The following is a 24,191-nucleotide window of genomic DNA, read 5'->3' as shown; positions in this document are numbered from 1 at the left end:
ATGTTGCTTAAGTCATGCAAGTATAAAATTCAGGACATTAAAACAAAACGTGACTTGTATCTTCATCAATATTCCTGAAAAGGCAAATGCTATAATCCATCTGCGTATGGAGGCATTGTATGTGTATGCACTTGTATTTCTTATCATCTCCATTTTTAGCACACGTCTCTTTTTTAAAAAATGATTTTATTTGAAAGGAGAAGTAGAGAGTGGACAGTATTAAGGTAAAGGTAAAAGTAGTCCCCTGTGCAAGCACCGAGTCATTACTGACCCATGAGGGATGTCACATCACGACATTTTCTTGGCAGACTTTTGTTTACGGGGTGGTTTGCCATTGCCTTCCCCAGACATCTACACTTTACCCCCAGGAAACTGGGTACTCATTTTACCAGCCTCGGAAGGATGGAAGGCTGAGTCAACCTTGAGCCAGCTACCTGAACCTGGCTTCTGCCGGGATCGCACTTAATTCGCGACGAGCAGAGCTTGGGCTGCAGTACTGCAGTTTACCACTCTGCTCATTTTAGCATGCTGCTCTTTTTTAAAAAAAAATTATTTATTTAAAAGGAGAAATACAGAGTGGACACTATTACAGTGACAATAAAAATAGTAAACCATGCACAATTTAACATTGTTACGAATAGTAAACAACAAAAGAGTGATAAACAGTGCTTAGAGTAATGCAAATGAAATAAAGATCAGTTACATGAAAATAAAGAGCAAAACACATAGCTACAGACTATTTCTTCTCTCCATCCCATTACTTGCATATACTCAGCATTTTCTAGTCAACATTCTAAAATTTTAACTTTACAAATGATCCTCTTCGACAGTAGCAATTCTTAGTTTTCCTTAGATTTCTACTATCTATTCAAAAAAGCCTTTCTATTTTTTCTAAAATTCTAAGATTGGTCTATTATACAAAAAAGAAGTTAATTATGCCATAAACACATACTCATACTATAATACTACTAGATAAAATATCTAATAACATATTTTTAAGATCCAGCGCTAGGTGAAAGTTTAAACATTTTATGTTCAGCCTTGTGTTCAGCCTCGTACTATTTAGTATATTAACCTATTAGTTTAATTATTTAATTCAACAATTAATCTGTTACTTAATACTACACTTGATCTTAGCCAAAAGGCCGAGAAGCGATATGTTACTTAATACCGCTCTTGGTGTCTCAGGAACTTTTATACTCAAAACTGGTAAACTCTGTATTCACTCACTTCACTTAGTACACTCCTCCAAAGAGCTAAAGGCATTAGCCTTTACATTTAATCCTTACAACAATCTTGTGGGATAGAGTAGGCTGAGAGAAAATGGCTTGAAACCGCCCATTGAGCTTCCTGGCTAAGCTGGGATTCGAACCTGTATCTCTCCAAGTTTAGTCTACTGTCACATATCACACTGGCTCTAAGTCATGTAGTAATGAAATAAAACTCTATCCAAATTATGTTCTTTGATAAGAACCAGAAATAACAACAACAACAACAACAACAACAACATTTGATTTATATGCCGCCCTTCAGGACAACTTAATGCCCACTCAGAGCGGCTTACAAAGTATGTCATTATTATCCCCACAACAAAACACCCTGTGAGGTGGGTGGGGCTGAGAGAGCTCCAGAGAACTGTGACTATCCCAAGGTCACCCAGCTGGCTTCAAGTGGAAGAGTGGCAAACTGCTTAGGATACTGTTAAGCCCCATGCTGGTGCCATTCAAACACACACTGGTGTAACTCAAAGATACACCAGCCTGTTTTGAAGGATGCCAGCACAGCATCCCACTATTGACTCCCAGCTACCCCTCTAATTATACTGGGCACATCCTAGCAGGAACTTCTGCACATATGCTATTGAAGAGACCTCAGTGGAGATTGTACAGATTTCCCCAGTGATTTGTGTGTTCTAAATACTAACAGGCAGTTCAGTTCCATCTTGCCCTTTCTTTGTTTTATATGAGGGCCTCTCCCTACGAAATTTTAGAAGTTTCTCAAGTCCTTTGTCCTTTGCAAATCCCTCAAGAGTCTCTTGTGTCTGCTGAGGGATATGCTAGGTTGAGGCAGAGTGGCTGGCTCCAGGTCACCCATCAGCTTCATGAGTACCCATGATTTGAACCCAGATCTTCCCAATCTTAGCCTGGCACTCTTGTTGCATGAGTTTCTAGAAGCTTCGAGCCCAGATCCCACAGTGGCTGAGGAGAGTAACCTGCCTTTACGCTGGGACTTGCTGTACCTGTAGTTACTCTTCCCATAATCTTCTCCATCATGAAGAGCCCCGTGGTGCAGAGCGATAAGCGGCAGTATTGCAGCCCAAACTCTGCCCACGACCTGAGTTCAATCCTGGCAGAAGCCAGGTGCAGAAAGCTGACTCAAGGTTGACTCAGCCTTCCATCCTTCCGAGGTCGGGCCTCCTTGCCTTTTAGGGTCAAACTAGATGTGACAGCATCTATGGGTCTGACCCATGAAAGCTGCCACTGTGGGTCCAATCAGGATTGGGCCCTCACTGAATTTTTAAATCCCTTTAAAATAGGCCTTCCATCCTTCCGAGGTCAGTAAAATGAGTCCCCAGTTTCCTGGAGGTAAAGTGTAGCTGACTGGGGAAGGCAATGACAAACCACCCCATAACAAAAGTCTGCCAAGAAAACATCGTGATGCGACGTCCCCCCATGGGTCAGCAATGACTCGGTGCTTGCACAGGTGACTACCTTTACCTTTTAATCTTCTCCAGCATTACTTCCTGGCTATATTAATGGGAATTGTAGTGCTTGTGGCTTGGAAGGAGAGGAAAACTTCAGTTCCCCTCAGCCCTGGCAGCCAGTAAATTCTCAGCCTCTGTTATCAGTAGCTACAAGTTGTCTGGGCTATCTATATGATGTTGAATGCCCTGAGCTTGCACAGATGCAAGAACAATCAAAATGTGCCTTTCGTTAAATTGTGAATAAATCACCAATGTGAGCATGTGGGGTGCTCAACTTGAGAGACGTGGGGCATTGTGGGCAGGATTGCAGCATCACTAATGAAAAGCTGCACAGCCACAAGAACGAAAAATTGGTGTGGTGCCGAATTAAAGGACTATAGATTTCTCCTGAGAAACACAAAGAAACATGTGAGATGATAACCTTTTACTAAGTCATTTTTGGGTACTAGGCTGAACTAGTGTTTATTAGTAGTTTTTGGTGATTTGTAGTTAAATGGGAAATTATAAAACTTGCCTTGGGTTCGAATCAAGAGTTAGTTTGGAGGATTCTGTCATACAAGTAGATGGGGAATTCGCTCATTTTCCTTCAAATTCGGAGACAGTTTAGTAGCTTGGACAGAAACGTCTATGGACTTACACCACTAGCTCCACATCTTTATGGCACTACTGAGTTCATGTCTGAGCCCAGTAGCCATTAGAAGTTAAGATTTGTACAACCAGGGAAATTTGGAAAGATAAAATGTCAGAGTATACAGTAATGGCAAAATTAACGAGTTAAATAAACAGAAGGCTGATTAAAGAATTTGAAGAGAAATGGGGAAATTATTTTTCTTACAACGGATTAAGTTTAGAACGATAAGAATAAGATGGATCAGATCTGCAAATCTGAATATGATGATATATTTACATGTTCTTTAATTTGACTGTAAAATAATTCGTTGAACTAATGGGTAGACTAGAATGTATGATAGATAACATTGAAAGATAGTCTAAAAGTCAGTGTTATTGTTAAGAAATATATAAGTAATGATAAAATGGGGTAATAATTATTTTTTAGCCATGGTCTTGGCATTGTAGTTCCTGACATTTCGCCAGCAGCTGTAGCTGGCATCTTCAGAGTTGTAGCACCAAAAGACAGAGATCTCTCAGTGTCACAGTGTGGAAAAGATGTTGGCAGGTCATTTATATCAGGAGGGTTGGGGTTGGGCTGAGTCATCCTGTAAGAGTTTCCCAGGATGTGGAATGCTAATGGAGGGAGGCTTCACTGTATCCTGAGGATACAGTCAGGAACTACAATGCCAAGACCACGGCTATACAGCCCGGAAAATCCACAACAACCATCGTTCTCCGGCTGTGAAAGCCTTCGACAATTATTTTTTAAGTTTCAAGATAAGGAGTAGAAATAAGTTTAAATTCTTCATGTGTTGTTTATTTGAAAATATATATCTTAAATAATCTCAAATATTATTCTAACATTTTTAAAGGTTATGATAATTAGTTGCATTAAGATAACTGGTAGAATAGAATGCATGATAGATAACACTGAAATATTGTTAAGAAGCCAGCACTGTTAATGATAACAGGGGTAATAATGAGTTTTTTATTTTATTTATTTTTTTAGGAGTAGAAATAGGTTTGAATTTTGCACGTGTTGTTTATTTGAAAATATATACCTTAAATAGTCGCAAATATTATTCTAATACTTTTAAATGTTATGATTTTTGCACTTTGATAATCCTTGAAGCGCACAGCTTTGTATATTTTTGTCCCCTTCCTTTGTCCTTTTTTTTCTGTATTCTCTTTTCTGTTTTTAATAAAATAAAACAATTTTTAAAGGATTCGTATCAGGATTGTCCTCATACAGTTATATGTGTGTTTTGCTGTAAGCAACAATGAAACATCTTTCTGACATCACAAAGTGCGTAGCATGATGGTGAGCAAGTGTGAGCAATTTGCTAAAGTGCTGTTGTTGAGTGCCCCGCATACTCTAAAGACAATCAAATGCAGTAAGCATGTTGAGACATAAGCAGAGTGGAATTCAACACTAAGCAGTTTTTGGAACGTTGCTGATTGTCTCTGTGAAACTCAAGCCCTGAGCCCATCCTGTATCAGGCAGCAAATTCAGCCGACAAGAAACTCTGGCTTTCAATGGCCTGTGGTGACTCGGCTCCTGAACGACCAACTTTGTTTGGCGAATCACTGTTTTTAATGAGAGCAGGAGGGAAATGGCAAAGCAAACATTTTGCTAAAATGTTTTCAGAAAGGCCCTTTGGAATTTTAAATGGTTCTTATTTGGTGTGCTTTGCATAATTTGTTACACTAAATATAAACCAGATTTCAGCTGCAGCTGTAAATGCATAAGCTCTGATACAGAGTTTTACAGGGAGACATTGCTGGCTGATATAGAGTTGGTAAAATAAAAAGGAAACTATACTATGTGGGCCAAATGATGCCGGCTGAGGAATGTCGTTGGAATAAGGCAGGCTAGACCCTCTGGAGGAGTGACATCAGACTTGCTGTCTTGGCTGCCTGTTTGCTCTTTGGCAAGGTTCACTGATATTAATCGAGTATAAAACGAAAAGCAGATTTTATGCAACTGGAATCGGGCAAGGTTTATCTGTACGGAAGCGTCTTCTTGTGGCAGCTGGCCCAGGCAGCTGAGGAGGGGGCTCTGGAGGTGGTGGCCCACTGCTGAGTGGATGGGAATGTGGCCAATGGCAGGTCTGCGGGCACCACTAGAGCATGCGTGACAAAAAGGGAGAGTTACAGCCAAAATGCTCTGATAAAAAGAAAAACACCACCATAACTATCTAATTGCTTATAGTTTTTACTGTCAATTCAAATATTTCAACCCAAGTTATTAAAATCTATAGCCACTTATCAGTCTCTTCACCATATGCAAGTCGTACAATGTCACTTTTCCAAATCCACAATCATAAAAGGACCAGTCGTATTGTTATACTTTAGTAATGTTAATCAGTCCAATAATATATCTCTTTCTTGTAGGAGAAATTCCTCGTTCCAGGCACTGTCCAATGAGGGGCCTGGCTTGCTGTTGCCTCATTTCCTGTGAATGCAGGTGTCATATCCTCCAGTTTGTTGTTGCCTCCTTTCATGTGAATATAGGGGTCATATCCTACAGTTGTATCATCCACAGGTTTCTTTCAAATTCATGTAGTGCACTAAATGATTTTCTCCTCCGGACACCTAGAAGTCAGGCAGCATTTGAGTGCCTATCTCCAAAAGTGAGTGGCAGATGAGGCCTCAGCAAGACTGCTTCTTTGGCCACTGTGCCCTGTCCCTCCTCCTTCGACAGAGGGGGCACCATCCCTGCCTGGATCTTAACCACAAGTGTCCATCCTTGACTGACTGTTCAGATGACGAAGTTTCTCTCTTGATAGAAATCAATGTTTGCACACTGTAATGAGTGATGAGTCTGAGTAACACAAACTCACATGCACTGCAAATAACTGTATTTTTTAAAGTCTTACCATCATTTAAATTCATATTATTGTCAAGATTATTTCACACATGCTTGCTTTTATTGCCTCATGTGAAATGTAGTCCACCACCCCAAGTAATTTGAGACTTGTCATTTGGCTGCTTGTAGCCAGCAAAACCTGCCAGTGCTCCCCATACCCCACAGCACTTAATGGTATGGTTGGGCAGGTAGGATGGTGTTGCATGATGCTGTACTGTCACTTCTGACTGGAACCTGGAAGATATCTCAGCACAAACGGCTACACTCTATGAATTTACCCAGTATATTGTTGAAGGCTTTCACAGCCGGAGAACTTTAGTTGTTGTAAATTTTCTGGGCTGTATGGCTGTGGTCTTGGCATTGTAGTTCCTGACATTTCGCCAGCAGCTGCAACTGGCGTCTTCAGAGGTGTAGCACCGAAAGATAGAGATCTCTCAATGTTAATGTGTGGAGAAGATGTTAGCAGGTAATTTATATATACTCAGGAAGGTGGGTTTGGACTGAGTCATCCTGTAAGAGTTTCACTGTATCCTGAGGAGGTTCTTTTGCATATGGATTGGTGGTTGATATGCTAATCTTATCTGCAGGGCTATTGTAAGATGTAGAGTATTTTGTTAGTCTGGTGTTTTGGTGTTTTGGTGGTTTCCAGTCCTGAAAAACAGCAGACTAACAAAATACTCTACATCTTACAATAGCCCTGCAGATAAGATTAGCATATCAACCACCAATCCAATCCTTTTGTCCACTCACAAGCACTCCCACCACCTGCAGTCACAGCTACCTACATTGATAGGGATCTCAGGTACCCACCAGTTTGCCTGCCAGGCAATCATCAACCACCAGGAGGCACCCCTGGCATAAGCATGGCACACGTGTCTTCAAGAAACATGATGACATCACTTTCAGAAGTGATGTCATCGCATTGGCCACAGGAGTGTTCCTGCACTTCACTTGGGACCAATTTTGGCCTGAACTGATGTCATCATGTCAGTGCCAGGAGTGTGCGTGCATTTTGCGAGTGGGCAAGGATTATCATCCTGGTGAGTACCAGAATCCCCCCTCCCTCGGGGGGGGGGGGCTCAACCAGAAGCCATGAGCCCTGACAGCTGTCTAGGGTTGCCAACCTCCCAGTGGGGCCTAGAGATCTCCAGATGACAGAGATCAGTCCCCCTGGAGAAAATGGCTACTTTGGAAGCTGGCCTCCATGCATGCTTCCCAGTTGCCTGCCAGTGGCAGGCAATCTCTTGGGAGTTTGACCCATTTGCCCACCAATCGTGGCAACCATTGCCCCTGGCAGACAACCTAGGAAAGCACGCACCAAGCACTCGCCTGGTGGGGTGCGATGACATCACTTCCTGAAGTAACATCATTGCACTAGCTGTGCGTATGCTCCTGTGGCCAGTGTGATGGTGTCACTTCTCGGAAATGATGTCATTGCACCTCTCTATGTGCAATCACAACAGGTAAGTTCTCCTGCCAGGAGGGTATAAGGACTAGAAATGGGCATGAACAGCAATACACCCCCCCCCCCAAAAGCAACGAACAGCCCAATCTGCTGTTCGTGAACAAGCTGTTCCGGCACCTCTTGAAAATGGTCACATGGCTGGTGGCCCCCGCCCCCTGATCTCCAGACAGAGGGGAGTTTAGATTGCCCTCCACGCAGCTGCACAGAGGGCAATCTAAACTCCCCTCTGTCTGAAGACCAGGGGGCAGGGCCACCGGCCATGGGACCATTTTTGACAAGGGCGATATAAACTTTTAAAAACAACCCCCTTGTTCCAGTTGACCCAAAGTGATGTCATTGTGCGGTCCTGAGTTCCACCACTGAGTTCCACCACCTCTTTTCCCAGAAAAAAAGCCCTGTTCATGGTTGTTCGTGAGTCCCTGTTCGTGGATGGCAACGAACAACGAACATCATGTTCGGGTTTTTTTCTGTTCGTGCCCATCTCCAATAAGGACTTGGGAACCCTACTTCTATGGCATTATACCGCACTGAGGTCCCTCTCCCCAAACTCTACCATTTCCAAGCTCCACCCCCCAAATCTCCAGGAATTTCCATACCCAGCTGCCCAGCCACACCATATGCAGATGCTGGCCCTGGAAGCTGCTCCTCCCCTCTTGCTTCTGATGTTTGAAGAAATGAAAATTTTTGTTGCCCTTGAAGCTGCCTTCAGAAGGAGAAGAACAGAGACTGCTGCTTTCTTGGAAAGTGCTTGTTGGCATTTTCTGAGGTGTCATGGGCAGGATTTGCTTCCACAGCGATATTTTACTTTTCCTGATAGAATGAATGACAGCTGTTTACTTATGCACAAAGAAATCAAGGGGTTTCCTTGGCAGTTGGGGAATCCTCAGGAGTTTAGGATCTCAGGCCACTGAGAATCCTGCTAGAGTAACCCATGCCATTTTATATTTTATAATAAATTTTATATATAATAAAAGGTCTAGATTTTAGGGAAATGGCACTCATCAGTTTAGATTCAAGGAGCAAAAAGTCCCATGAACAGTTACTAAACTTGCTCCAGCATCACTAGCTGCAAGAGCCCTGCCCCCTCTGTCATTCTAGCCTGCAGCGGAAGAAGGAAGATGCAAAGATTAATTGAGGGAACTGCTAATTTCTTTGCTGATCCAAGCCAAAGAGAAAAATAAGGCTGCCAGCTCAGAGTTGGGAAATTCTTGGAGATTTGGGGGTAGATCCTGGGGAGGTAGGGTTTAGGGAGAGGACTTCTGTGGGATATAATACCATACAGTCCACCCTCCAGAGCAGCCATTTTCTCCAGGGGAACTGCTCTCTGTCACGTGGAGATCAGTTGTGATTCCTGCCTGGAGGTTGCCAGCTCTAGGGAGATGCTACTTCAAATTCTTACAGTGTCAATATTCAAAAATCTTACACATTTATCATAAAGCAAATGCTAAATATTCTAATATATACATCTTAACAATATTCCAATCACAAAGGACAATTGATTGATTTGTGTCAACCTCCGAGCATGTTATGGAATGAAAATGAGAAGAAACAGGTCCTAATTCGCGGATCCTTCGTTTGCCCCTGAGGAAGTCGGGAGACGAAATCTGGCATTGCAGCCGGCCCCCAGCTTGGGCTACCTTGTCTGCATGGTCTCTGTTTGGAATTACCTGTGGATAAAAAAGAACAAAGGGACATGAGAACTGTTGCATGATAGAAAGGATTGAACATTGGACTTACCTGACTGGTTATCTCGGAGAATATATCCTGTTTCCTTTGAATACACGGGATGGGAGAGTGTTGTCCTTTGTGATTGGAATATTGTTAAGATGTATATATTGGAATATTTAGCATTTGCTTTATGATAAATATGCACGATTTTTGAATATTGACACTGTAAGAGTTTGAAGTAGCATTGCCTTTTCATTCCCGGGTGGTGCTCCACTATTGTTCAGTTGTGTAAACTGGGAATTGCCTTGTATTTGTATTATAGCTCCAGGGAGGTAGCATCAGAACAGCAACAGGAGGAGCCACTGAAACATATACGGGGAAAAAGAAGCCCTGTATTTCTTTAAGTTAGTAATTTGGACTTTAACTTGTCTTCGTGTTGCTGTGCACCATGCGGCAGGATCTGCTTCTGTACTCGAGTTGCCAACCTCCAGGCGGATCCTAGAAATCTCCCAGAATAACAATTTATTTACAGACTACAGAGAAAATGTCTGCTTTGAAAGGTGCACTTTATGGCACTATAGAAGGTCCCACTCCTTTTCAAACCCTGTCTTACGTGGACTACATCCCCAAATCTCCAGGAATTTTCCAGCCTGGAGTTGGCAACTCTACTATGTTCAGGGTGCCCTTTCTGAAGGGCACTGAAGATCCTGTCTCTACAAAGGTTCATAGCACTTACATTTCAATTATACCAGTTGTTGTATAGTTGTGTTTATGATAAATTTATGTTACTTTGAAAGTGGCACTATGAATATTTTTGAAGCAATTTTATAATGGCTGGCAAGCCACGGGAGCACTGTCGTTTGTTTACCCAAACTATCCCCAATTCTCCAATTGGAAAAAAAATTAGGAGACAGATCTATGCAGCCAAGGTACTGTTGGGTTGCAGTTGCATAGCCCCATTCTGAGATGACTGGCCTAAAATGTGAAGAAATGTTGGAACTTGGCTTATAGAGAGAGCTAAACTCAGGGCTTTTTTTCAGCGGGAAACACGGTGGAATGGAGTTCTGGCACCTCTTGAAAATGGTCACATGGCCAGTGGCCCCACCCCCTGATCTCCAAACAGAGAGGAGTTTAGATTGCTCTGGTGCAGAGGGCAATCTAAACTCCCCTCTGTCTGGAGATCAGGGAGCAGGCCACCGGCCATGTGACCATTTTCACCGTGGGCGATTTAAACTTTTAAAAACTCCGCCCCCCCCCTGTTCCAGCTGACCCAAAGTGATATCATTGAGCAGTTCTGAGTTCCACCACCTCTTTTCCCAGAAAAAAAGCCGTGGTTATAGGGTATATTCCCACCTTTGGGAAAGAGGACCATTAACCGGGGGGTGGGGGGTTGTTGGAGTGAGACATTGTTTTAGAGCAGACAGTGAGAAAGATGAATTTATCTTTGGTTCTCAAGGATACATTTCGAGCCAGTTTCAGCTGTCAGTCAAGGACACTGGCTCAGCGGAGCGAGAACGAGAAAGTAAACATTTGCAAGATAACCTACTGGTATTGCAGCAGTAAAGAACTTCCCCTAATCCCAGAGACCAGAGGCAGAGCCAATATACGTTCATGGCAGATATGCAGGGGGCTTATATGACACTTGCACATCTCTTGACCCATGTTGCAAGTAAGCACAACATGGAAAAGGGTAGAAGGCGTAGACTGCTTCTGTAATTGGCAAGATCCATAACTTGCCGTTTCCATATTTTGAGAACAGTTTTGATCTTTTAATGTATAATTAAGGGTGCTGCACGACAGCCAGTGTGAACTGAGTAGAACACTGACTATGAACACTTATTTTCTTTTATATTGAAGAATCGGTTCTATTTGTTTCAGAAGCAGTGGCTCCCTTGGAGAGCTGGCAGGAGTGCCTGAAGGTGCATTTAACAGATAATTTTTTCCTTCTAATGTGAGGCATTATGCATCTTGGAACTGCTGATATATTTGGAAGGAGATCACTCTTGTAGTTTTGCATGTGGAAGCAGCTCACAGTGGACATTGGAAAGGCCGAAATCGTGCCCTTGTGGTTCAACAGTTGTGGAACTCTTTTTGCTCAGTTAGGATCAGATGCTAAACAGCAAACTATTACTTGCAAAATACTTTACATGTAAAATGGCTTGTTTACTGTTTGGGCAAATGTAACATATGAATTGATGTGAGAAATTAAAAATACGCACAGGAAGTGATCAGACATAAGGGTAGGTTAAAGTGGCCACAGCTCAAGAGCCTTCCCTTTGTATTGTCAATAAACTAATATCAGACATACGTTGTCTATGGGGATGAGTGCGTGAAATAATTCTTAGTTCAGGGGAAGAAACAAACCTTAAACCTCAGAAGTTTGCAGTAAAGTGTGTGTGTGTGTGTGTGTGTATGAGAGAGAGAGAGAGAGAGAGAGAGAGAGAATTGGTCTTCGCATAAAACTTTCCATCCCAAGACACCTGCTTTATAAAATCTCATTCAGCTTCCCAGAACTAATGAACATGCCCTACAACTTCCAGTAAGGATAACCAGCCGATGGGCAGGGCCAGAAGACTCAAAGAAGAAAGATGGCGAAGAAGCAGCGTTATTTCTTCAAGAGAGAAGAGTCCCCCTCCCCCAACCTGTTCACTCTATTCAACGGTGCAGGCAAAGGTGATGCAGGTTTTCTTTTCGGGAAATTTGGATGGGTGTATGACAGATCAGGGGTGTGTGGTTGTGTTGTGTTTAAAAATGCAGTATTTGTCTTTGTAATTGCAGTGGTATCATTGTTTGCCGTAAAGGGAGAGTGATTGCATGGTATGTAAATGATTAGAAAAAAACAATTGTGAGTTCCTATCTGTCATCCTGCTTGGGACAAATAGAAGGCCCTCCCCACACTCTTCCCCAATTCAGTCAGCACTCTGGACATGCACATTGGAAGCCTTCAGGAGCTGCTTCAGGCACAGTTGAAAAGAAAGGAGGGCGCTGGGATGGCTGTTAGGGGCAGCCCTGGAGCTAGTTGGGCCAGAAATCTTGCCATGTTGATGGCAAGCGGCTGGGCAGGCCACCCCTTGACCACCCAAAGTTGTTTAATTTGTGAAATAAATATTTCAAAGGTGTTTATGAAACCAGGAGTGGTCTGAGCTATTGCTCCATTATGCTGTTTGGTTAATCTGGCCCTGACCACAGGTTTGTGTCATACGGAGGTTATACAAAAGTGGGATGTGGTAAATGATTCTTATAGAATTATTGCCTCATATAATCACAAAGCAATGTGCAAAGCAAAGCTGAAACTTTGGAAAAGTATCGGGGGTTTCATTTTTTCAGTATTGGAAAGCATTATTGAACAAATAGTATATATGTGATGTGTACTATAAGTTTCTACTTTACAAAGAATAAAGTTTACACAATTTTTTTTTAAATCATGTTTTCCTAATTTTTTTCCCTTCCAAATATCAGTACTTAGTTCAGTTTAACATTTCCAGAACTTTTGAAGCCACAGGGCAATTCAAATTGAGATATGCAATACTTACTTTCCTATCAAACATAAACTTCTTTTACTGATTTAAGAATAGAAAAAGCACAATTTATAACACAGCATTTAGAACTGTATACCCAATAATTAAGAAAGATTGCCAACTGCTGTAACCTATGCTATCATAAGACCATTTATCTTTAATGTTGCCATCTGAGGCAGAAAAAATTGGAGTTAGGAAACAAATTCTGCAGTAAAGAAAAGAAAGTTTATTATTTGAACAGAGTCACAGTAGGTAGGACTATCAGCATGTTTGGATACTAAGCTAAATTTAATAGTACTGAACTCTATAATAGTGTATAATTATTATTAAAAATTATATCATATTAATTATTGCTAAAATTACTTTAAAGAAAACATCTTGAAAATATTAGACATATGTACATTATAATTATTTTGTTCAGTCCAGCCATGTAGTCGCTTGCCACTTGGTGACTCCAAAGTCTGAGGGTCAAGCTCAAAGTGCAGGTTTTTAAACAGTTTTTGCTAGCAAAGACTGAGATTCTGCAACCAGCAAAGGAGGGTGGAGAAGCCGGATCGGTGAAGAGTGGAATATTTGGGGGAACTGTCTTGAACTCCATACAGTATCCCTGCCTACTGATCGAGAGGGTCGATGGCGCTGGAGAAATTAGCTCCCAGGATCTCTGGAGACATCTTTCTTCAGTGAGGGTAGAGGAACTGGCGGAGGGCACTGCTGGCACAAGATTGTATGGCTGCTTCTGATGGGAAAGCTGAGGAAGTGTCTCAAGACTTTTTGAGCTGCCGAACATGCAGGGCTACAACCCGTGACGATCTTCGGTCCTTAGAGTTGGAATATGGCTGTAAAAGGCTGGGGTTTAGCTCTCCCTCTGCATTCCACATCTCTGTGACCTTTCCCATCTTCTCTCTGGTGAGGGCTAGAGCCACGAGTTGCAGCCTACGGCCATTTTGAAGAGAGAAAATAGCTGACAGGAAAAAAAGGCATGGATAGGATAGCAAATGTGGCAGAGTCTGCAAAGGGCCTGCCAAGCACAAGAAATCATCAGACAAAGGCAGCCAATCGGAGCCGCCAATGCAGAGACAGCCTCCTGATGCCAAAAAGTTCCTGCTGACATGTGGAGCAGCAGAATGCCGGCAGGGCTGATGGAAGAAGTCTCCATCCGTTGCAGAAGGACTAATGGGGTGAGCAGCAGGACTGGGGAGGGAGGAACCCCCCACGGAGTGCTCCGCCATATGCATTTGCCTGGAGCTGAATTGTTGCTAGGCAAGGGGAATGCAGAGCCTGGGACAGCCAGAAGGGAACATCCAACTGCATCTTTACCCAAGAGCTCACTGGAGAAAGGCAGCTTTCTGACAAATGGAAGGCGCCATTTTGATTCCCAGTGGGGGCATGTTGGCCAAAAGGCAACACTTTGCTTTTCTCTCAAACAAAAGCAGCAGAAGATGGACTAGAACCCACATCTCAGGCATCAAAAAACAGAAGACAGGGAAGAAGCATAAAGTATAGACAAACATGGCACAAGGCAGAAACTGGAGTGACTGGAGGTCAAGCAGGACCATCTTCGTTTCCTCCCCATGTGGAGATTGACCTTGGGGGACTCGGATACTCTGACGGGATGGCTTTCTACCCTTATCCCTACAGGCATCCCTTCCCAGCTCCAGATACCAGGTGATGGTGGCAGGAACACTGCGGATGCCCATAGTGGAAATACTTTGTGGGTCAGGGATCAAAGGGAAGTCTGGGCAGGAAGTACTTCTTGTGGAGAAAAGAGGGAATGTAGGGTTTCCACCTTGAGTTGTCAACCTCCAAGTGGTGGCTGGAGATCTCCCAGAATTACAGCTGATCTCCAGGCCCCAGAGATCAATAGAGAAAATGGCTGCTTTGGAGGATATGGCATAGTAACCTCCTGAGCTCCAGCCTCTCCTCTAATCCCAACCTCTTCGCGCTTCACTTCAAATCTCCCGGCATTTTCCAAAGTGAAACTGACCTGGAGATTTGGGGGTGGGGGTGGAGCTTGGAGAGGTCAGGGTTCATGGAGGGGCTGGATCTCAGCCAGATATAATACCATCTAGTCCACCCACAAAAGGAGCCATTTTCTCCAGGGGAGGTGATCTCGGGGGCCTGGTGATCGGTTGTGATTTTGCGAGATCTCCAGCCTCCACATTGACGTTCGCAACTGAAGGGGAGCTAGCTCTCCCTTTCCCAGCTCCAGATATCAGATGTTGGTGGCAGGGATGGTTGCCTAATGTGCAAAATAGTGATCAAAAGGAAGCCTGACCAGGAAGTACTTCCTGTGGAGACAAGAGGGAATGTAGGGACAAGGGTAGTGGAAAGGCAGCAGGTGAAAGCCCCCCAAGATTGATCTCCCTCTTGGGAGGAAACAGAGACGGTCCTGCTTGACCCCCTGTCACTGCTGAGATTTCTCCCTGTACCTTGTTTGCCTTTTTTTTTTTTTTACTTCTTCCCTGTCTTCTGTTCTTACATGTCTGAGGTGTGGGCTCCAGTCCCCCATTTGCCTCCTCTTTTGCTGTCCCTTGGGTCGTTCCTTTCCGGCAGGAGCAAAGCCCTGTCTTTTTGGCCAACCTGCCCCCACTGGGAATAAGAATTATGCCTAACTCCTGGAAGAAGCAATGTGTAAAGTGACCCTCACAAGACTGGTGCCGGTACAGTTGGATGTCCCCTTTCCGCTGTCCCAGACTCTGCATTCCCCTTGCCTGGCCCAAGAGAACCTGGCTGCAGACAGGAACAGGTCTTGGGCAGCACCCTGGGGCTCCAACCTCCACAGTCCTGCTGCCCATCCCATCAGTCTCCTGGGGAGTAAATGGGTGTCCTCTGCTTCCAGCTTGCCTTCTGTTGCTCCAAGAGTGGGCAGGAAGTTGCTGGCATCAGAGGGCTTGGCTGCGTGTGCGGTGGTGGCTGCGTTTGTTTCTGCCCATCGCAAGGCCACCGTCAGCACACCGACCCAAGACTGTTGGCTGTCGGTGGGGTCCTTGCAGAGTCCGGCACATTCGCCATCCTGACCGCTCCGTCGTTTGCTCAGGAGTGAGTCATTTCCTGTCTGCAGAATGGCCACACGATGCAGATCTTCAATGCTGGCCCCAGGCCAGAGAGCTTGACCGGAAAGCAGGCCCTTTGACTCCCGCAGAGATGCCACGTATCTTTCTCAGGGCCTCGGCCTCCTTCTGCAGCAACAACAGAGCATTTGCAAGATGGAGCTCTTCTTCTCCGATTTTGTGGGCTCTGCGGGAATAAGAAGGGAAGGGTGTCTCAATTGCGCCACTTGCAGAGTAAAAACTACCTGTCTATTATTTGGAATTGTGACTGCTTGGAGGAAGGTAACAAAATGGGGTGAAAGAAACAAATGGGACGACTCATACAAACTGGGCTCCACGAACTGGCTGTGGGACACCTTTCAGCTTCATTGGACTATGAATTGATTAATATCAAGGAACTGTAAATGGTTTGATCAAAACTGAACTCTTGTCCATTCAAAGTTTGCAATTGTGGACTGTGACATTGGAAGGGCTAGTGAAATATTCCATTACTTATTACATAATCATGTATTTTTGAATTTTGTACATAAACAGGTTTAAGCGCTAGCCCTTTATGGTCACGAAATGATATGAAGCGAACATGCTAAGAAGGAATTTAACGTATGAATGAACTAGTCTGTGATATTGTTGTAGTTTGCTTCATTTGCATGTCCTCCATGGTTTTATGCATGTTTTCCACATACGAAATAGATACAATTTAGTGGGGGTTTATTAAATGTTAAATTGTACTTTTGACTTAATATTTAGTAAGTATTCACGATTGTTATTCTTTAGTAATCTTTGTATCGTGATACTCTCCATTTGTGCTCACAATGATCAGATGGATTCCCCCAAAGTCCCACCGTAGGGGAAAAAGCCATCTCCTTTTGATGCCCCCCCAAACTGGTACTAAGAGATACACTGCCTCGGAACATGGAGGTTCCCTTTAGCAAACGTGACTTATGGAACGGGCCATCATGTCCAAAATGTTCATGGCCTGGGAGTCTCCTATCTGCGGGAACACCTCTCTCCCTACGCTCTACCATGGCAGAATTGTTCTTCTGAACAGGGCCTTCTGCGGGTGCCTCCCTGCCACTGGCCAAAATCAACCGCTGCCCAGATTCATGGATTCCCTGTTGTGTCCCCCACCTTTTTCGCATTGTTTAACATGTCACGTTAAGACCTGTGCTTTGTTTCAGATAGTGATTGTATTGTTTGCACACTGTGTAATCCACCTGGAGTCTCATTGGAAAAGGAGGGCTACAATAAAGTAAATACTAGATAGAAATTGTGTTGAGTCGGAGGTTCGAAGAGTGTTTTTCCCCATCGCCCACAACCATTTGCTGTTCAGCTGTTTGGTTTGCAATGTATGCAGTTCATCTTTCCACCAGGCCACGAATCATTTTTAGCCTTAGCATTCCACTGCTCCTTTCATTGCTATGTCCCATAAACCGCTGAATCGTTTTTACTTGAGTGGAAGAAAACCCTTCTTTAACTTCTTGTTAACTCTTTCATCAGGCTAGGACTTTGGAGACCCCCCCACCCTTCGTATTCATCCATGAAGCTGTCTGGTGCCCGAGCACCAGCCATTCCTTCTCAGCCTAGCCTACCTCATAGGCTCGTTGTAAGGGACATAAAACGCATGTGGAAGAGCCATACATTCTGCCCTGAGCTCCTTGGAGGGTGGCCAGAAGAAAAATAGACAGACAGATAGATAAATAGACAGAAGATTACCATCCTCTGTGTTCTGTGGAGGTGGCTGGTCGGTCTGTGAGGCTCTCTCACTCTGATGGATGTTGGGGGCAGAGGAGGTGACGGGAACAATCTCTTCCTGTGCCTGAGAAAGAAAGGCCATTTCTTAGCTGCAAGGACTGATGATGAGACGGAAGTACTTCCTTTGGGTAAGAAGAGGGGTGGGGCCCCACGGTGCCTGGAACAGGCTTCCCTTTCACTGAGTGTTCAGAAGGTCACAAGCCGTTTCCCCGACAGGTGTGCCCAGTCATCATTGGTGTATACGTGTTTTATGTTCAATATCAACATGCCCCAAGTCTCCAGAAACAGCTAAAGACAGAGACCCCACCGAATATATGCAAGAAATAGAAGAGTGGGAACCCACAATTGGAGGCAAAGGGTTAACAGCCCCATGGAATATTAGTCAATACGTACCATTTGGACGGTCTTATTACATCGCTTCACCAACCGGACCTATAAAATAATAAGAAAAGGACACTGTGATTACATGAAGAGATTGAAGTTTTGGTGCTTTGCAGTGTTTATAACCTTACTTGGTGGTCTCATAGGATTTGTTCTTTGTATTTTGTGCATTATATTTATAGGAATAGTCTGTATTTATATTTAACTTATTCCTCATGTAACTTATTAGAGCACTTGTCACTTTATCACTAATTAAATGTTAAATATTTTCCCATTGGCCTGTTTAACCTTTGCCTCCAATTGTGGGTTCCCACTCTTCTATGCCAAGTCTCAAGAAAGACAGAAGGATAACCAGGAAAAGAGGGGAAGGGTTGGGGAGCTTGGAGAGGGGGCTCATGGGCTGCCTCTGTTCCTCTCGCCCCCTCCCGCCCCTCCCCTTCGCTCCCCTGAGGGAAGTGGGCGAATCTCTCGCTCCATGAGCTTGGCTGCTCACCGTAGGATCTGCGCCTTCGTCTTCAGTTGGCACAGCAGTGGCAGCCTCTGCCCCGCAGCGACTCTTCCCACTTGAGGAGGCTTCGTGCTCAGAATTGCTGCCCCAGCCACCGCTCTGCTTTCTGCCATATTCCTCTTTCTCCTGGGCTTCTGAAATTTCACAAGGCATGTTCACATCAGACAAGGCCTGCCCAGCCAAGACAACTCCGCACCTGTGTTTCTGCTGCCCGAGTGCAAGATGTCCCACACAGAACTCCACCTCTCTCCAGGAGAAGACAGCAAGGGGAGGGAGCTGGGGGTGACCAAATGCATTCAGCCGGCCCTCAAGAAGCCTGTACTTTCCCACCAAAATAGCTAGCATTTTCAGCATTTGAAAAATCCGCTACAAGCGGAGATTCGCAGGAAGCGGACTTCCCAACCTGCGATCCAGCACACTTGGGGCATGTCTGCAGTCCTCCCTGTTGCCCTTTAGCCTAAAGCCTTCCCCTCCCAGTTCCCCAAACTGCAAGTCCTCATATTTGCTCTGCTGGAGGGCTTCTTCAGTTTTTGTCCCACTTTTTTGCTCAAATGCTATTCAGAAATCCATAAAATCATATCAAACAATGGAAATCAGAATGGGAAATGGGAAACGAACCTACCAGAACAATCAGAGCAAATCAAGAGAAGCAGCAAACATCATTAAAAGTGGTCTTAGGGCGGCCTGTCATCCCGCAAAGGTGGCGCCGAGCCAATGCAGCAGTCCTCACAGGCCATGATAAAGAAAGGTCACTGCAGCTTGAGGATCTACTGACTGTTCTGACTCCCTTATCCCATCTGACTCCCCTCTTTGCTTCACCCCATCCACCTCCTGACCAGGATAAAAAGGTTCCGGGGTCTCCCCTCCTCCCTGTATCTCAGGAAGGGCGCTTTGACTCGCCAAGGTTTCTACACTGTAAATCTTGTAGGTTTCTAAAGGGATGCTGGACTCCAGTCCTGTTGTTCTACTGCAGCCATAGCTGAAACTATCCCCATGAGGTTCACAATCAGAGTGCCCCAATCCAAAAACAGAGCCAAAAAGATGTCTCCCACAACTGCTCTTAATCTCTGTGAAATTTGGATCGAATAGTCCACCTAATACTTGATATTATCTGACATCCATTGGCCTTTGCATCGGTATGAGTCTCTGATGACTGATGTTGAATCAGATTTGGACCTGACACCTGACACTTCAGGGCATACTTGACATTTGATGAAATCTAAGTGATCTCTTACAGAAATTTGGCTGCAGAATTCGTGTGGTATGAGCATCAACTCCTGAGACTCACCTCTGCTAGACAGTATCCTGGAACACCTTGAGATATCTGTCACGCTTGCCGCTTCTCTTAAAAGGTCCTGGAGGACGGTGTTTGCAGCCGCATAAGCTTCATACGGGAGGATATCAATGGAAGAGATCATCTCCTCTTGCAGGTCGTTGAGTATCAGCTGGAGAGTGATGGAAACCAGCTTTTGGGCGCCAGCCCTGATCTTCTTTAAGGCACCTTGAATTTCCTCAACAGAAAAAGAGGAGGCTGCCAGTGCCAAGATGGAACATGGTTTTTGTTTGGCAAAAGACACCAGCCTGACAAACACCTTCTCCACAAGGTCTTTCCCAATACTGTCAGGGGTGTTGGCAGCCTCTTCCCTTGGATCCTCCTTCCTGATCTTGCCTCGGCCCATTCCCAGGCGTTGAAGGTGGCCCCTAAGCCGTGCCTCGACCACGCTTTCCATCTGTCCAAGAGGCTGGACTGCCTTGTCCACAACCCCTTGTAAGATGGATCTGAGGCAGTGAAAGAAGGATCTCTGGCTGCTTTGGGCACCGGCAAGAGCAGAAAGGAACCCCTCCAGCACGGTGGACACCAAATGTTGGGACAGCAGCCACGCATCCTTTTCCTCAGAGTCTGCGTGGATTTCTCGGTCAATTTCGGCAACAATGTTCTGGATTGTGCCATGGGTACGGCTTTGGAGCTCTCTTTTGAACCTGATGTTTCTCCTGAGAAGTTTTTCTAGTAGGCACTCTTGTTGTGTGTGGCGACGCTGCCTTCCACGCTGGCTCTCGAAGGAACTGAGAGAAGCGCAAAGCCCATCGACAATCTCACTTTCAACAAGCAGAATGGGGGGAATGGCACTCTCCTCCATTGCCTCATTGAAGACCTGTTGGATTCCATCCAGAATGCACAGGGCCACGTCTTCCGCATATAACTGTAGATGCTCTACAGCCAATGGCAGCCTGTTTGACTGAAAACTCTCCAGAAAGTTGTTGTAACGACTGGATGAAGTTGGCAAAAACATCCTGTCATTTTGTGGAATCGGAGAGGAACAGTCTGAACCCGTTGACGGTTTGAGGTTCTCCACTTCTGAATGGAAGTGATCTTCTATTTTAGATATAACAAAATCTCCCAGCTTGGTTAAGGATCTTTGTACCAGATGGTGAGGCAAGCTGGGCAGGAGGCTAAGGATTTCAGGCTGAGTGCTTGGGCTTAGATGACGTCCCCCACGGGAGGTTCCTGGTGCCGAGGAGGTCTCTGGCTCTAACGAGTGCACCATTGACTCCCTTCTTCCAGGACTCTCCACAGCAGCTCGAGCAGCACATGCGATGTTCCGGAACACGTCTTCCACTAGGTCATGGGTCAAATTATTGACTTCCCAATCTGAGATGGTGGTCTGGCTATCCCGTTGACCACAGCCTGTGAAAGACTGTTCGAATCGGATGGCAGAAATACATTCCAACATGGTGTGCAAGAGACTCCGCACGAGTTCGATGACTTGAGAGTATTCCTCCCCCTTTAAATAGTCTTCCATATAAATCTGGATTTTTTGCAAGGTTGGGTTTTGATCCATTTCTTCTTTCTCCAGACAGGACACTGGGGCTTCTATGGTTGTCTCCGGTGATTCCACAGCAAAATATCCGGCTTGGCCTTGAGCCTCCTCTGAGAACTCGACTTCCTGCTCCCAGGTGTCAGAGGAGGAAGTTCCAGCTCCTGCTGTGGAGGGAGAAACTCCCTCTTGTCTTCCTGCTCTGGATTGCTTCAAGATGTCCTGATGGAGAAGAGGGCTCCTGGAGTGGTCTGTCCTTGCCAGGGATCCTTCTTGCCTCACCTGTGTCTCAGCATAGCTCAGGACATTCCCGATGATCTCTTTAACGTATCGAAGGACCTTCATCTCCGAATAAGAGATCACGTTGATTGATCTGGGGTGTCTTTTGTGAGCTGATGTTGCCCCATGGTTTCTCTTCAGCCGTGCAACAGCAGCTTTCGTCCGGGCACACAATTCGAAGTGGGACAGGTGGGTTTGGCTCAAAGCAGCAAACTCCTTCAGTGTGTCTAAAATCCTTTGACGAATCTCTTCCGCAGGTTCATTCCTCAACAAATCAGGCCTCCAGAAAGCTGGGTCCATGGTGGCATGTTCATCAAACGCTACTGTGTGCATGTCTGCACATCCTCCAGGGAAGGCTTCCTTGCACTGGGCTTCGTAGGTCTTCCAAGCTTCAGCATGAACAATGTGAAGCACGTTCTCAATCAAAGCATTGGCAAGAAAACGACAGAGCATTGAGACAGAACTGCTTTCGTCTCGACCTGCCGGGAGCCTGTCTAAAGGGCTCTCCGAGATGGAATCCAGGAGGTGTTGTATAGTCATGGAGACAGAACTAGCCGGGAAATCCATGTCGTTTAAGATCTTCCTGAAGGTGTTCTCCAGAAAAAGGGCAGTTGTTTGCGAAAGGGAGTCCTGGGCCACCGCAACCATCTTCTTCTTGTCCCTATTATTCTCCTCCTCCTTGTCTTCCACTGCTGTCACTGCTGCTGACTCCTGGTTGGCTGCAGGTGAGAAATAACAATACAGTGTCTGCAAGGGCAAGGTGCAGACCTAGTGAGGCCAAGAGCATGGACAGTCACGGTGAGCTTTGGAGGAAGCTGCAAAGGGGAGAGAGATCAGCAACCCCTGACTGGGGGCTAACCTCCTCCCCACTGGCTACTCACTAGCACTCTTGCTTCTATTATTTCCTATTTTGAAAGTGAATCCACTCCTCCCATGTGTTCCTTCTGTTGATGGATACACAGATCTGGGTTGTGCAAGGTCTGAAGCCCCAAGATTTTTGGAGCTTCCAGGATCACTTCTGACTCTTTAGGAGATTCCATGGGGGAATCTGTGAGGATATAGGAGACGGGCGAATCCCATGCCCCCAATCCACCCTGGCCCTCTGCTCCATCTCTTGCTTCCCCACAACTGGCTCCAAGTTTGCCCTTCCTCTCTCTGGCTCGGGTTCCCTTCTTTCCCTCCCTCCTGCTGGCTCTTTCCCATGTGGTTCCAGCAACTGGTCCATTACCCCTTTCTGCTCCAGCCCTTCCTGTCACCATTTTGGGTTGCTACAGTAACCTAAGATGGCACCTGAGCTGTGGGGGCTAATTTACCAAAGTTTGCTCTTCCACAGGCAACACTTAAAATTTTCTTCTTGAGGGTGGGGGTGGGGTGGGGGAGAGTACTGATTTTTCCCCCAAATTGAGCTCTTCTCCTAAGTTTGCAGAAATGGCAAACCATGTCTGGAAGATGCTCTCCCTTTACCTGCATCATGGCCAGCTTCCCTCTTTGGCTTCTCCTTGTCCTTCTCCTCCTCTTCATCTGCTGGTGACTCCTGGTTTGCTGGGGGGACAAAGAGCAACACAAAGAATGACTCCCAGGGCAAATTGCAGGCCTTTGGGGGCCAAGAACCTGGACAGCCATAGCCAGTGTCGGAGGGGGTGGCCGAGGGGACGGAGACCAGAATCTCTTCACTGGGCGCCAATCCCCCCACCCCGCCGGCTGCTCTTGCTTCTCTCATTGCTGATTTTGAATCTAAATCTATTCCTCCCATGTGTTCCTTCAGTTCATGGAGGCACAAGTCTGGGTTGGGCGAGAGTCTGGAGCCCCGAGTTGTCTGGAGCTTCCAGGATTACCCCTGACTCTTGAGGAGACTCCATGGTGGAATCTGTGAGGACATGGGAGACGGGGGGAATCCCATGCCCCCAATCCCCCCTGGTTCTCTACTCCGTCTCTTGCTTCCCCCAAAACTGGCTACAAGTTGGCCCTTCCTGTCCTCATCTTCCTCCCTCTGCCTCTGGTTCCCTTCTTTCCCTTCTTCCCACGTGGCTCCAGCAACTGGTCCAGTACCCCTTTCCACCCCTGCCTTTCCTGTCACCATTTTGGGTTTCTACAGTAAACTAATCTGGCATCTGAGGTGTGAGTGTATATTTATCTTCATTGGCTCTTCCACAAACACCACTTGACATTTTCTTCTTTGGGGGAGTGAGGAGACTGATTTTTCCCCAAATTGGCCTCTTCCCCTAAGTTTGCAGAAATGGCAAACCACTGCCGGAAAATGCCCTCAATTACCCGCGTCATGGCCAGCGCCCGCCTTTGGCGTCTTCTCTTCCTCTTCCTCTTGTTCTTCTGCTGGTGACTCTTGGTTTGCTGTGGGTGACAAATAGCAAAACAAAGCATGTCGAGTGTCGGCGGGAGCGGCCGAGGGGACAGAGATCAGAATCTCTTCACTTGGGTGCCAATCCCCCCGCCCCACTGGCTGCTCTTGCTTCTCTTGTTGCCTCTATTGAAACGGAATCCAGCCCTCCAAGTGTTCTACGGGCAGGGCTGGACCTGTTCCATAAGTCCTTTGGATCAGGGGCAAACTTTT

The 24,191-nt window shown here is 45.5% G+C and overlaps 1 pseudogene; it reads right to left on the bottom strand.

Moving 5' to 3' along the window:
• Nucleotides 1-1,014: 1,014 nt before the first annotated feature.
• On the bottom strand, nucleotides 1,015-1,157 carry LOC129343750 (U2 spliceosomal RNA; annotated as a pseudogene).
• Between the last annotated feature and the right edge of the window lie 23,034 nt (nucleotides 1,158-24,191).

The sequence above is a fragment of the Eublepharis macularius genome, chromosome 15 (assembly GCF_028583425.1).
Source record: "Eublepharis macularius isolate TG4126 chromosome 15, MPM_Emac_v1.0, whole genome shotgun sequence".
In the NCBI taxonomy this organism is placed as follows: domain Eukaryota; kingdom Metazoa; phylum Chordata; class Lepidosauria; order Squamata; family Eublepharidae; genus Eublepharis; species Eublepharis macularius.
The sequence above is the reverse complement of the archived record's forward strand: the minus strand, read 5'-3'. Positions and strand labels throughout refer to the sequence as shown.